Source organism: Hibiscus syriacus, unplaced genomic scaffold (assembly GCF_006381635.1).
Source record: "Hibiscus syriacus cultivar Baekdansim isolate YM2019G1 unplaced genomic scaffold, ASM638163v2 tig00110271_pilon, whole genome shotgun sequence".
Classification (NCBI taxonomy): domain Eukaryota; kingdom Viridiplantae; phylum Streptophyta; class Magnoliopsida; order Malvales; family Malvaceae; genus Hibiscus; species Hibiscus syriacus.
The window spans coordinates 1,460,333-1,472,045 of record NW_024062657.1 but is presented as its reverse complement, the minus strand read 5'-3'; the positions used below and the strand labels follow the sequence as shown (position 1 = coordinate 1,472,045).

Genomic DNA, 11,713 nt, shown 5'->3' with positions numbered 1-11,713 from the left:
TGGATCTTCTTTCAGTAAGGTCTCCGGCCCAACTAGAGTCTATAAAAATTTTAACAGTTATGTCTTTTGTCGTCTTAAACATTAAGTTGTGTCCTGGAGTTTTCTTCAAGTACTTGAGAATTTTATTTGATGCTGCCATATGCTCTTTAGTAGGATTAGTCATGTGTTGACTTATCACATTTACGGAAAAGGCTATATCTGGACTTGTCAAGGATAAATAAATTAGTTTCCCAACTAATCTTTAAAATTTCTCTCTGTCTACTAAGGACCCATATTCTTTGCTAAATTTCAAGTTTTCATCTGTTAGTGTATCACTCAGCTTACAACCAAGAAAACCAATTTATTTGAGTAAATCAAGTGCATATTTTTTTGGTTGATTACAAGTCCTTCTTTTGACCTTGCCACCTTAATTCCTGGGAAATACCTTAGCTTTCCCAAGTCCTTGGTTTCAAATTCCTCATTTAACAACTTCTTCAAATTACAAATCTCTTCTTCATCATCTCCGATAAGAATTATGTTGTCCACATACACAATAAGGATAACTTTCTTATTTGTAGAAGTTACCTTAATGAAAAGAGTATGATCGCCGAGAGATTGCTTGTAGCCATTTTTCATAATGACTTTGGTGAACCTCTCAAACCAAGCTTTGGGTGATTGTTTTAATCCGTATAGAGACTTATTGAGCTTGCACACCTTGTTACTTCCTTCAACAGACTTTAAGCCAGGTGCAACTTCATATAGACTTCTTCTTCTAGCTTTCCATTAAGAAAAGCTTTTTTAAATCAAGTTGGTGTAATTTCCAATTGCAATTTACAAACTTAGGAGTACTCAAACAGTATTCAGCTTCGCCACAGGTGCAAAATTTTATGTGAAATCTATCACATATGTTTGCGTAAAGCCTTTGGCCACTAGTCTAGCTTTGTATCATTGAATACTACCATTGGAGTAATACTTTATAGCAAAAATCCATTTACAGCCAACAACCTTATTTCCTTGAGGAAGGTCTGTAACAGTCCAAGTAGCATTTTTCTCTAGTGCACAAATTTCCTCTTCAACAGCCCTTCTCCATTTTGAATCTTTTAGAGCTTCAACTATGCTTGTGGGAACCTGTTCTTTATCCAAGTTTGTTGTAAATGCTTGAAAAGATGGCATCAATGAATTATAACCAACAAATTTTTCAATATGATGTTGGTGCACTGTCTAACCCCTTTTCTAATAGTAATAGGGAAGTCATCTAGAGTAGGGGAAGTGGGCTTATGATTTCTTCTTCTATTTCGGTAGCTGGACCCAAATCCAATTCTCGGCAAGCATCAGATTGCAAAACAACCTCAAGAATATGTTTTCTTTTCGTTGTATAGACACGAAGTTATTTGATTGGTGATGTTTGTGGAAGATTTTGAATGGGAGTAGGTGTGTTTTCAGGAAGAGTGTTTAAAGTAGGCGTGGTGAAGTAGTGATAGGTACTATAGATAAATCAATGGGAGTAGTTAAAGATGACAAATCTATAGGTAAAGACAAAATTGGTGGCAATTCTGAAGGTTGAGAATAAAGAGTAGGATGAGATACTTGATGTGGCTAAAAATCTTTCCATGTCTCCCCCTGAATTTTAGCCTGAGTGAAATAGGGATCCTGCTCATAAAATGTTATATCCATAGTGGTAAAAAATCGTTTAGAAGGAGGATGATAGTATTTATAACATTTCTTAAGTGAAGAATACCCAACCAGTACACACTTTAATGATTTAGGATCTAACTTGGACTTATTAGGAGCAATGTTTTGGACAAAAACAGTTCAACCAAATAATTTAAGTGGAAGAATGGAAGAGATAGGTTTAAAATGGGGAAAGTATTACAAAAATATAGATTGAGGTGTTTGAAATTGTAAAACCTTATAGGCATTCGATTGATTAAATATGTGACAGTTAATAAGGCTTCCCCCACAAATATTTTAGAACATTAGTGGTAAATAGAAGAGAACGAGTAACTTCAAGGAGATGTCTATTTTTTTCTTTCGGCAATACCGTTTTATTGTGGGGTGTCAACACAAGAACTAATTTGAACTATGCCTTTCCCCTAAACAACGCACCCAAAGACTTAGCCAAAAATTCACTACCATTATCAGATTTAAAGAGCTAAATTTTAGACCCAAATTGAGTGAGAACCATGTTATAAAATTGGGTAAAAACACCAGCAGTTTCAGATTTATCTTTTAGCAAATAAGTCCAAGTTATCCTACTGTGATCATCAATGAAAGTGATAAACCCTTACAATTATCAGTATTCTTCACCAGAGAAGGGCCCCAAATATCACTGTGGATCAAAGCAAAAGGGTGAGAAGGCTTATATGTAGAAGAAATAAGTTGATTTAGTATGTTTGGCAAGAGAGAAAACTTTACAAGAAAAAGAATTTGGCCTTTTATGAATGAATAGAGCAGGAAAAACTTTTGCAAGATAGTGGAAACTAGGATGGCCTAAACGATAGTTCCATAACATAACATTATCAACTTTTTCTAAAGATGTGAAAGATTTCGAGATTTCGGTTTTAGTAGAGGCATGAAGAATATAGAGACCATTATGCAAGTTGGCTTTACCAATCATTTTCTTCGAGTTCAGTGCCTTCAAAGTACAATCAATATCATTAAAAATTGTAGAATAATGAAAGTCGGTGGAAAGTTTACTAATGGAAACGAGATTGCAAGCCATATTTGGTACGAAAAAGGACATTTTTAAGTACAATCTGGTCATTAAGAATAACAGTGCTATGTCCTTTTATTTTGCACAATGAACTATCAACCGTTTTGATAGCTTTATCAAAGTTTGGAAAAAATTACAAAACAAATCCTTATTACCAGTCATATGATCCATATCACCAGAATTGAGGATCCAATTAGGGGTTAACTAGGAGGAGAAAAAATGTAGCATGAGGATTACCTTCTGGTTCTTTCATGACCAGATTACCTTCTGATTGAGCAGCAAAACCAGAAAAATTTTCTGGATTCGAAGTGATCTCCGGAGTAGGAGAAGAAATTGTGGACATCGTCTAGGTTGGAAAGAAACCGTAACCTAATCTGATACCATGTAGAAATCAGAGTAATTCTCTATTTTCATATTATTTTCAATAGGACAGATTACATCTTTATATACAAATTATCTCTCTAAAGTAGGAAACACTTAAAAAAGGAAAGATACTAATCCTAGGATGCGATACCTTAAAATAAGGGATTGTATAAATATATGTACAAAATCCCTTAACTAAAGGAATGATATCAAATCATAACAAATCATATCTCTATAATTCCTACAATTTTCTCAGCTTTCATCCTTAAGATGTACAATAGGATAACAATAACGTGCTAAACTTCTACTTCAAAGTCTACCTGATTCGTATGATCAACTCATCATCAACTTGACAAACAATAATCACAGTCTAGTCTTCGATGACGTTGCAGCTGCTATTCTACAAGAAGAAAATCGGTGCAAGAACAAGGAAGACAAACAAGTAAATCTGCAACAAGCAGAAGCATTGACAACGATGAGAGGGAGATCAACAGAATGACCAAAGCAACAGTCACAAACATGGTAGATCAAATTCGAGAAGCAAGAAGAATTTAAAGTTCTACAACTGTGGAAGAAGGGACGGTAGATATGCAGAAGATCCATACCAAAAACAACATAGCAGATTTCACGACGAAGGTGATCAACGCTGATAAATTTACTTGGTACCAATCCTCTTATGGCCTGTCAGAGACGTAAGCAACATGATGGTACAAGGTAGAAAGAATGGTGTGAAGATATGATTGTTTTAATCAAATCTTCAAGTGGAGATTATTGAAAAGTAAGTGACCATCAAGTGGCCAACTTGTTGAAATTAATGGCTAATCTTTAGGTGGTTGAAAGTTGGCAACAATAATGGTTCATAGTTGGCACCAATAATGGTTGAAAAGTGACATGGAAAAATTGTACATTTAGTCCTTATAATTTAGGGTATTTACAAGATTAGTCCTTAAGCTTCAACTATAAATACCTAACCCATTTAGCTTCAAAATCATCCCAAATCATTCTAGCTTTCACTCAATACTAGAGAATTTAGAGAGTTTTCTTGAGAGTTGTTTTCTCCTTTTTATCAAGAGAATTATCATTCTTTTTATCAAGAGAAAATTATCATTGTTTTCTCCCTGTTAGATCGAGAGAAATTGTAATTCATATTTTCTCATAGTGAAATTCTTCTACTGTTGCCCGTGGTTTTACCCCATATTAATTAGAGGGTTTTCATGTAAAATTGGTGTCTTTTTTATCTTCATCTTTATTTTCAAATTATCAGTTGCGATTTTGCTCTATCTGATAGCCGTATTCTGCAACAGTTATGGGGTTTATTTGAGGGATTAAATCTTGCATGGTCCCAGGGTTTCAAAAACGTTCAATGCCAACTTGACAGTAGCGACGTTTATTACATGGTCACATCTACAAATGCTCATTCTAGTCATTCCTCTCTGGTTAGAGCCACTGCCTCCCTCCATGATAGCGCCTGGCTCATAAACTTAATTCTCATTCCTCGTGAAGACAACTATGCTGCAGATTTGCTATAAAATATTCTTTACCAAGGACCAGACCATTACTTTGTTAGCTCTGCCCCGTTCATCAATGAAGGTTTAGCTCCAGACTCAAATAGCCCTAGCAGGGCTGTTTTCTAAGTTGTAAAGCTTTAGCTTCTTTTTCTATTAAAAAAATTGATCCATATTCACATCATTTCTATAAATACAAAGGTTTTTAAATTTAGAATTTTCTTACAAATTTTTACTAAAAAGATAATATGCATGCAATACTTGTCATCGAGTCAGCCTAACACTGACGACAGTACGTATGTTCAAGGGCCTTGTCATTCCACATTTTTTTTAAAATGTATTGTCATTCCACATTGAACTAAGAAGAAAAGGAATATGTCTATATATTTATTTATTTTTTTGAATAGTTGGGTGACTACAATGTAGTATATGTTTAGAATTTTTTTAATCAACCGACAACGTACATACCCTACAAATATAGTTGCTCGAACCTAGACAAAACAACATTTTCTTTTACCATTAAGGCGATTTTATGGGTTTAAATATTATATAATATATTATATATATATATATATATTATTTATTAAATAATTAAAAATAAAAAAAACACTAATCAAGTGGACACTAAAAAATAAAAAACTCTAATCAAGTGGTGACACACGTCATGGTTATGTGTTGACATGTGTTACCTCCTGATTGAATAGTTAATTTATTAAATTATATTTAAATAGGATTAAATGTGTAATTATATCAATTTTATTGATTGTCACATTAACACTTTCGTTAAATGTTAACGGTGAACGACAAGTGACTTGATGGATATCATTTAAATAATTAAACAGCTTGATTAATAAAACTAAAAAATTATAACTCAAATTAAAAATAAATAATAATTAAGTGATTATATATGTAATTTACCCTTTACTTTAACAGTTGAAAGAATATCTTCCTTTTCTCTAGTAGCATCTGCTTCTTTCAATCATGTTCTTGTGGTAGACAGAATGCGAAAGCAAAGGAAAGCGAAGTCATAATATCAAAGAAAAAAAATTCCCAAACACCCAGAAATTTTAATCTCCTACTGTATCTAATTCTGACTTGGGGCTCTCAAAGAAAAGTGATTTTGGAAGATCTAAGAGCTTTGGGAGCCAATACGTTCTATCTCATTATCTGGACTATTGAACTACTACTCTTTCTTCTACCTTCAATAATAGCTTTTTTCTTGTTATTTCGTTTTCTTTTCTTTTACTCTGCCGTAATATTGCTTCTTTCATTGTTTCTTTTATCTTAGGCTAAGAAGACTTGGAATTTATCTCAATTGATGTGCTATAAGCCTGTTCCTTTGAAATTTGACCGTATTTTTCCTTATTTGACCGTTTCTCTCTTCAAACCAAAGGGAAGTTTGAATCTTTTGTCTTTTTTCCCTCAGTAATTCGAGTCAAATTCTTAGATCCTTAATTGATTCTTTGGGGTGTATCATTATTTCTCTGCCTCAAACAATAGGGTCTCTTTTATGTTCTTTGTTCCCAATTGTATAAAACAGATCTCTTTCTTTCCGAACCTCCATGCTTGCAGAGAAGAAGAACAGCCCCAAGGGATAACATTTATCGGGAAATTAGGTGAAATTTGCGTAAGGTAATTAGAAGCGTTGTCGTTTTGTCATTGTTATGTCCGGGGCTGCGAGGCAGGGCGTGGAGCATGTAGGCTTGCCTAAAATGGAGGCAAAACCCAAACCCGGATGTTGCAACCCGGTCAAAAAACCCGGACCTGTCTCAATGGATCATGTTCTTTTAGCATTACAGGAGACTAAGGAAGAAAGGGATTTAAGAATTCGAAGTTTGTTCAATTTTTTTGATGCAGCCAATGTGGGGTTCTTGGATTATGCTCAGATTGAAAATGGTCTTCAGCTTTGCAGATTCCGGCTGAGTATAAATATGCTAACGATCTGTTGAGAGTTTGCGATGCAAACAGAGATGGGCGTGTGGATTATCAAGAGTTTAGAGGTATATGATGATAAGGAGCTTGAACTCTATGGATTTTCCAAGCTATTGATGTGGAACATAATGGCTGCATTTTGCCTGAGGAGCTTTGGGATGCCCTTGTTAAGGCTGGTATGCTATGTTCTCTTTTTTTTTTTTTTTAGTTTATAATGATAGAGGGATTTTTGTTTTCTTTAGCTTTTTATCTTACGTTGACATGTTTTGACTGGTTTGGTGAGGTGGTTGTATGATTGGGGTTGATTTTGAAATCATAGTATTCGCATTTCGCACAACGCATGGTTATTTGCTTATAAATGAAGCTGTGATCTTTTTAATTTCCCTTCAACTAGTAGCATTTGCAACCATTGGTTTTGTGCATTATGTAATTCTGTATGTGTTTGCCTGAGAATTTGTTACCTTTGTATAATTTTTTTTAATGAATTACCAATTGTCTAACTTTTTTGGAGACTAATTGCAGTGATTAAAACTAATATAGAAAAGTGTTATGAACAACGATGGGACTGTAAAGCATTTTGGTGGCAGATTGCTTTAATTTTGTGGTATTCTGGTGCTTAAATCCTTGTTTTCGGGTGGTGGTTTTCAAACTCATGTTTGAGTGAGACAGTCTTTCGGATTGGATAATACATTTACCCGGCATGACATAGTTCGTTTAATACTTCAGTAAATGGCTTGGATCGTACATTTACCTGGTGTGATGTGGTTCCTTTAGTACTTGATGTCATGTACTCTCAAAAGTTACCTAAAATGGAAGTTTAATTGAATGTCACACGCATGCTGTCAGATGTCATTGTGTTTAACAACTTTCCCATTTCACATTTGAGTGGCCAATGGAAGTAAGAAAGGTAAACCTTGACCTTGGAGATCATTGTAGAGTAACAAGAGCTGTATTTTAATTGGTAATATAGACTTTTGGCTATGTTATGTACATTTTCTAGTTCAAGTTTCTAAAGCGATTTGGATTAGGCTATACTCAAGTGTTAGCCAGCTGCCTCTGCTGTTTGTTGTGCAAAGTGTTACTTTCAAATTGTCTCAAGGGAAGATTATGAGGTGGAATAAAGCTTCACATGCCATATTAGTTTTCTGTTGAATGGTTATATTTAATCTATCTTATTTCAGTTCTTAAATTGATAATACCTAGGTTGTATGAGCTTTAAAGCACGTTTGCCACAATCTAAGGAAAGTTTGCTGGCTTGATATTTCAGACATGTTGGTCGGTCTATTCATGTGTCAGTTTGGCTTAATAGTGGAGATGTTGTCTTCGTTGTCTATATAATGTGCCATTTAGTTTTGTTGGATGTTTGAGACAGTATCTTTGTGGTTTATATGTAGGCATCTATGGTGTTCTTTTGTAAGGAGAAAACATGTCACAGACATCGTACATTTACCTGGTGTGATGTGGTTCCTTTAGTACTTGATGTCTGTACTCTCAAAAGTTACCTAAAATGGAAGTTTAATTGAATGTCACACGCTGCTGTCAATGTCTTGTGGTTTAACAACTTTCCATTTCACATTTGAGTGGCCAATGGAAGTAAAGAAAGGTAAACCTTGACCTTGGAGATCATTGTAGAGTAACAAGAGCTGTATTTTAATTGGTAATATAGACTTTTGGCTATGTTATGTACATTTTCTAGTTCAAGTTTCTAAAGCGATTTGGATTAGGCTATACTCAAGTGTAGCCAGCTGCCTCTGCTGTTTTTGTGCAAAGTGTTACTTTCAAATTGTCTCAAGGGAAAGATTATGAGGTGGAATAAAGCTTCACATGCCATATTAGTTTTCTGTTGAATGGTTATATTAATCTTCTTATTTCAGTTCTTAAATTGATAATAGATACCTAGGTGTGTATGAGCTTTAAAGCACGTTTGCCACAATCTAAGGAAAGTTTGCTGGCTTGATATTTCAGACATGTGGTCGGTCCTATTCATGTGTCAGTTTCTTTGGCTTAATAGTGGAGATGTGTCTTCGTTGTCTATAATGTGCCATTTAGTTTTGTTGGATGTTTGAGACAGTATCTTTGTGGTTTATATGTAGGCATCTATGGTGTTCTTTTGTAAGGAGAAAACATGTCACAGACTTGGACTTGTGTCTGTTATTATGAATATAATGCTCGTTTTCTGAATCATTATTTGGGATTTTCAGAGTTTGGGAAACTGTAGGTTTGCTTCTATGATAATCGACTATGGTGTGCTTCGTGGGCTTTATTGAAGTGCTTCCTTCTTGAGTTTTTCTGCATCCAATGAAATATGATTGTCTTGTGCATCATGATTCCTCAGATTTAATCCTTATAAATGTTTCATGTGGAAGGGCTAATTGTACACATGGTTGCAATTAATCAGATTTAATCCTTATAAATGTTTTCTTCTCATTAGCCCTGGCAGTTTGTATTTTGCAGGGATTCAAATTGATGATGAGGAGCTTGCTCGATTTGAGAAGATGTTGATAGGACAATAATGGAATTATAACATTGAAGAATGGAGAGACTTCCTTCTACTTTATCCTCATGAAGCTACTATTGAGAACATTTATCATCATTGGGAAAGGGTTTGCCTTGTAGATATCGGAGAACACGCTGTTATTCCTCAAGGCATCAGTAAACATGTCAAGAGAAGCAAATATTTTATTGCAGGAGGAATAGCAGGAACAGCTTCTCGCACTGCAACTGCTCCTCTCGATCGCTTGAAGGTGGTTTTGCAAGTGCAGACTACACGTGCTAGTATTCTGCCTGCTCTAAAGAAGATATGGAAGGAAGATGGTGTGTTAGGGTTTTTTCGAGGTAATGGATTAAATGTTGTGAAGGTAGCCCCTGAAAGTGCTATCAAGTTCTACACCTATGAAATGTTAAAGAATGTTTTAGGAGACAGTATGGGGGATAAGAATGGTGATATAGGAGCCAGTGGGAGACTTATTGCTGGTGGCGTAGCAGGTGCAGTGGCACAATCTGCTATCTACCCAATGGATCTTGTAAAAACTCGGTTACAGACTTGTGCTTCTGAAGGTGGAAGAGCTCCGAATCTGGGGAAATTAACCAAGGATATTTGGGTTCAGGAGGGACCTCGAGCATTTTATAAAGGTCTTGTGCCATCTCTTCTGGGGATTATCCCGTATGCTGGCATTGACCTTGCTGTCTATGAGACCTTGAAAGATCTCTCGAGGACATATATTCTCGAAGACAGTGGTAGGTTTCTGTCCACTGCTTGTTTCATTCCTGCTTTTGTTTTGGTTCCTTAGTTTTTCGTTAACAAGGGAGTTTCTTCTGGATTCCTTTCTTTTTTCTTTGTAGAACCTGGTCCTCTTGTGCAACTAGGCTGTGGGACAATTTCTGGAGCTTTAGGAGCAACCTGTGTTTATCCTTTGCAGGTTATTAGAACGAGGTATGATCATAACGTGTACAAGTCCCTTGTTTTTCGGCAATTTGGGTTCATCTGCATCATCATATATGGGTTTCGGTATTGGCATCCACAGTTTTGTTATATTTGCTTATTATTTTTTTTGGATAATTTATATTTGATTATATTTTCTTATTATTGCTCGGTTGTAATCTTTTTTTTTTCAGATTGCAAGCTCAACATACTACCTCTGAAGTTGCATATAAGGGAATGTCCGATGTATTTTGGAGAACCTTTCGGAATGAAGGCTATAGAGGTTTCTACAAAGGTCTCTGTCCTAATCTTCTCAAAGTTGTCCCAGCTGCAAGCATTACTTATATGGTTTATGAGGCTATGAAAAAGAGTCTAGACCTGGACTAAGAAAAGTTTCGAAACACAGAAGCAGAAGTAGAGATAATGACGAATATAGTAGATAATTAAACAAGTAAACATTGATTGTTTTGAGTTATATGATAGATGATAATTCCCCTTAAAAGAATGGGGTGCATGGTTTTGTCGCATACAATTTTTTTGCCAAGGCTTATCAAACAAATGTTGAGAATCGGATTTATATGGCATAATGATGTCTGACTTGCAAGCTTATAGGTATGGACATAGTACTATTCCTTGTTTCTTTGGTCTCTATTGTTGATAATGTCTTTGATCTCATAGATTGTTGATTCAGTAAGTTGTAGATTATAAAAAGATATGTATATGCTTTGTCAATGGTGAAAATGCCTGGTTGTCCTAGGAGAGTGCCTGGCTAATTTTCTGATGCTACATTTGAATTATCTTCATGTGCCTATGTCTTGTGCCCGTATTTAACACATAGTATTCGGATTCGGGTTCTCCTTTTTGTGCCTATGTCCTGTCCCCGTATCGAACACTTTCGGATTCAGCTTGGGTATTTGTTGAATGTGACATTGGAAAGTTGATTATATGTTTGCCTTCCATACACAGTTCTACATGAAAGTTATAGTCTTTTGGCAGTGAAAGAAGCTGGTTAAAGCAGCCAGACATGCCCAGTGTTAACCACACTGCCCATTTCATAGCCCCACAAAAAGTGGCTGAAAATGATAATTTTCAAGATATCACTATTATTGAACATTTTAATTTGGTAACCCATAATCAAAACTACATAGTGTGCTTTTTTTTATTAAAGTTTGTTATTAAAATAAAATTATTAATAAATATTTAATTTAATAAATTATTTTGAGCAAGTATATTTGGCCTTATGATCGAATTGTTTATTTTGTTCTCTCATATTCTTTTAGCTTATGGGTTTTAGGCTCACTGGGAGCATTTCCTTCTCTTCCCCTCTAAATTTAATAGATAATATTAAATAATTAACAAGATAGAGTTACTTTTACAATCATAATTATAATTATAGAAAGAGTTAGTTACATCATATGTCTCTAAATTATAACCTTCATTCTAAATTAGTCTTTAAATGTTTGAGCATTCTAATTTCATCCTCAAACTATGATCAAATTGATCCCTAAACTTTTGAATATTTCAATTCCGTCCCAAATTCCATCTAAATATGTAATTAGTTTCAATCATAGTTTAACATCTATTTTGTTTTTCTTCATACATAATATAATTTGGCCTAACGATTTTATTAACAAGGGATTTGATTATTATAGACATATAGTTTGGGATGAAATCGGAATGTTCAAGAAGTTTGGGGGAATGAAGTTCATAATTTAGGGATGAAATTTGAAATGTTCAAAAGTTTTAGGATTAATCCAGAAAGATTGTCATAGAGTCTTCACATTTAGGCACTAAGGGGAA

General features: G+C 34.8%; 1 long non-coding RNA gene and 1 pseudogene across 1 annotated transcript in view; one reads left to right on the top strand and one right to left on the bottom strand.

Annotated features, from left to right (window-relative positions):
• Positions 1 to 5,593: 5,593 nt before the first annotated feature.
• LOC120115779 lies at positions 5,594 to 10,521 on the top strand (annotated as a pseudogene).
• LOC120115782 overlaps positions 8,473 to 11,713 on the bottom strand; it is a 35,884-nt gene continuing 32,643 nt past the window's right edge. The window contains exon 3 of the long non-coding RNA XR_005515507.1: positions 8,473 to 8,523. This is a non-coding gene — a long non-coding RNA (uncharacterized LOC120115782). The remainder of the gene's footprint in view (positions 8,524 to 11,713) is intronic.